The sequence below is a fragment of the Panulirus ornatus genome, chromosome 6 (genome assembly GCF_036320965.1).
Source record: "Panulirus ornatus isolate Po-2019 chromosome 6, ASM3632096v1, whole genome shotgun sequence".
Lineage (NCBI taxonomy): Eukaryota > Metazoa > Arthropoda > Malacostraca > Decapoda > Palinuridae > Panulirus > Panulirus ornatus.
The window spans coordinates 44,237,318-44,241,430 of record NC_092229.1 but is presented as its reverse complement, the minus strand read 5'-3'; positions in this window follow the sequence as shown (position 1 = coordinate 44,241,430).

The following is a 4,113-nucleotide window of genomic DNA, read 5'->3' as shown; positions in this document are numbered from 1 at the left end:
GTGCTGTCAGTGGATTGAATCAGGGCATGTGAAGCGTCTGGGGTAAACCATGGAAAGCTGTGTAGGTATGTATATTTGCGTGTGTGGACGTATGTATATACATGTGTATGGGGGTGGGTTGGGCCATTTCTTTCGTCTGTTTCCTTGCGCTACCTCGCAAACGCGGGAGACAGCGACAAAAAAAAAAAAATATATATATATATATATATATATATATATATATATATATATATATATATATATATATATATATATATATGAAGAAAAATACACAGGAAAATTACTAAAACAAAAAAGGTTTATTTTGACAAGTTTTCGTAACTTTTCAGAAAACTAATTTACGTTAAGCGGGACGAGCAAGTAGAGTACCAGACACGACGGCGCCAGTGACCCAGACGACACAGGTAAACTACACGAGAGGGATCTGGTGATGGTTCAATGGAGGCGAGATGGGTAAGCGAAGGATGTGGTCGTCGTACATCCGGCAGGTGAGGACACACAGACACAATCATACGTCACGTACGGACAGAAGTCGTGCAAACTGCGAACATATTATCGTTAGATTTTACAAAGTAAAAACAAAGACACGCATTGTTATTAAGGAAGAAGTCGAATTTCTTTTCATACAGCCTTGATATTTTCCTCAGTTTTGGTGTATAATATACAAGATTCTTTTTACAAAAACACACCAAAATGTTACAACTATACAATGTTCACTTATAGACTTAGATACTATACAATGTTCACTTATAGACTTAGATACTATACAGTGTTCACTTATAGACTTAGATACTATACAGTGTTCACTTATAGACTTAGATACTATACAATGTTCACTTATAGACTTAGATACTATACAGTGTTCACTTATAGACTTAGATACTATACAGTGTTCACTTATAGACTTAGATACTATACAGTGTTCACTTATAGACTTAGATACTATACGGTGTTCACTTATAGACTTAGATACTATACAGTGTTGACTTATAGACTTAGATACTATACGGTGTTCACTTATAGACTTAGATACTATACAGTGTTCACTTACAGACTTAAATACTATACAGTGTTCACTTATAGACTTAGATACTATACAGTGTTCACTTATAGACTTAGATACTATACAGTGTTCACTTATAGACTTAGATACTATACAGGTGTTCACTTATAGACTTAGATACTATACGGTGTTCACTTATAGACTTAGATACTATACAGTGTTCACTTACAGACTTAGATACTATACAGTGTTCACTTATAGACTTAAATACTATACAGTCTTCACTTATAGACTTAAATACTGACAAAATGTAAATCTTGCCTCATATATAATTAGAATATTAGAAAAAATAACAATATTTACTGAGAAATATATTATGAAGAGATTATCTCATGTTTACATTAAGCGTGAATGTCGACCATGTACTCAAATTTCATTCGCGTGGGAGGTCAGACAACGTAATCTAACTGGAAGTTTATCTTTAATATATCGTATATATATTCCTGTGTCCACGTCATTGAATATATATGTTCCTGGAAAAAATTACAGCACACACACACACACACACACACACACACACGGGCCTCCGCGGTAAATACGGTCTTCCGCGATGGGGTGATAAGCGTTACTGACCATGAGTCAGCACGGTCCAGCATGGCTTCGAATCCTGGGGCGTGGCCCATCGGCACGCACCCACCCCAGGCGTTCATCCTCCCCCCCTCACAGCTGGGGGTTAAATGGGTACGTGGCAAACGCTGGGGCGTGGGGTCTGTGTCCATACCCGGACACGTGTAGACCAAGGCGAGTGGTTAAGACTTCCTCCCCATAGAAGACTCACGGTAAACCTTCACCAGTACCCCAAGCGGGTTTACCGGCCTCACGTCAAGCCACGGAGCCAGGCATGGTGGATCACGTCAAGCCACGGAGCCAGACATGGTGGATCACGTCAAGCCACGGAGCCAGACATGGTGGATCACGTCAAGCCACGGAGCCACACATGGTGGATCACGGACCGCCTGGGGGAGCCACGGTGCGACCCGGGTATGTCCTCCGACCCCCCCCCCCCCCCCCCCCCCCCCCCCCCCCCGAGCATGACTGGACGAACCTCTGTCGTAAAACGTGACGCAATGATGGTGGACTCCGACTGTATTGTGCCATGACTGTATAGTCTGTCCTGCCTGTACTCTGTCCTGACTGTATTCTGCCCTGACTGTATATTCTGGCCTGACTGTATTCTGCCCTGACTGTATTCTGTCCTGACTGTATTCTGCCCTGACTGTATTTTGTCCTGACTGTATTCTGTCCTGACTGTATTTTGGCTTAACTGTATTCTGCCCTGACTGTATTCTGTCCTGACTGTATTCTGTCCTGACTGTATTTTGGCCTAACTGTATTCTGCCCTGACTGTATTCTGTCCTGACTGTATTCTGTCCTGAATGTATTTTGGCCTAACTGTATTCTGCCCTGACTGTATTCTGTCCTGACTGTATTTTGGCCTAACTGTATTCTGCCCTGACTGTATTTTGTCCTGACTGTATTCTGTCCTGACTGTATTTTGCCCTAACTGTATTCTGCCCTAACTGTATTTTGCCCTAACTGTATTCTGCCCTAACTGTATTCTGTCCTTACTGTATTCTGCCCTAACTGTATTCTGGCCTGACTGTATTCTGCCCTAACTGTATTTTGCCCTAACTGTATTCTGCCCTAACTGTATTCTGTCCTTACTGTATTCTGCCCTAACTGTATTCTGGCCTGACTGTATTCTGCCCTAACTGTATTTTGCCCTAACTGTATTCTGCTCTAACTGTATTCTGTCCTTACTGTATTCTGTCCTTACTGTATTCTTCCCCTAACTGTATTCTGGCCTGACTGTATTCTGCCCTGACTGTATTCTGTCCTTACTGTATTCTTCCCCTAACTGTATTCTGGCCTGACTGTATTCTGCCCTGACTGTATTCTGTCCTTACTGTATTCTTCCCCTAACTGTATTCTGGCCTGACTGTATTCTGCCCTGACTGTATTCTGTCCTTACTGTATTCTTCCCCTAACTGTATTCTGGCCTGACTGTATTCTGCCCTAACTGTATTCTGTCCTTACTGTATTCTGCCCTAACTGTATTCTGGCCTGACTGTATTCTGCCCTAACTGTATTTTGCCCTAACTGTATTCTGCCCTAACTGTATTCTGTCCTTACTGTATTCTGTCCTTACTGTATTCTTCCCCTACCTGTATTCTGGCCTGACTGTATTTTCTTTCATTTAGTGAAGGATTACATAATTTATAAGTAAAAAGTGAGGTGTTTCTGAGTGTGTCTTTAATGACCTTGTGCTGCAAACTTGTATTTCTACCAGGAAACATATCGTTACAATCACACTGGACAAATTACAGAGTTATTTCCTCCTGCATTCGTCATTGAATATTAATCTACGTACTTGGCCACTTACATATGGGGTATGTAAGACACGACCCAGGGCGTTATACATATGGTCCTTATCCTCCAACCAACCGAGTGTCAACCCCCCTTGAGCTCCATGAACACCATACTGTAATATTTTGACCCATGGTACAGCATCTGGCTCCATGGTAATGTGAAGAGCAAATATAAACCCACAAACCCCCCGTGCCACAGCATGACCTGGTCTAGGTGTAACCAGGACACACAATGAACTGCTCAATACCATAGGTTCGAGACCTCTCTCTCCCGCCTCCCCCTTGTCTTCGTCCTCGAACCTTGTCTCGACCAACACACTCCACACACACACACCCCACAGGTCCCTCCCACACCACCCACAGGTCCCTCCCACACCTGCCACAGGTCCCTCCCACACACCCCACAGGTCCCTCCCACACACCCCACAGGTCCCTCCCACACCACCCACAGGTCTCTCCCACACCTGCCACAGGTCCCTCCCACACCTGCCACAGGTCCCTCCCACACCACCCACAGGTCCCTCCCACACCACCCACAGGTCCCTCCCACACCTGCCACAGGTCCCTCCCACACCACCCACAGGTCCCTCCCACACCACCCACAGGTCCCTCCCACACCTGCCACAGGTCCCTCCCACACACCCCACAGGTCCCTCCCACACCACCCACAGGTCCCTCCCG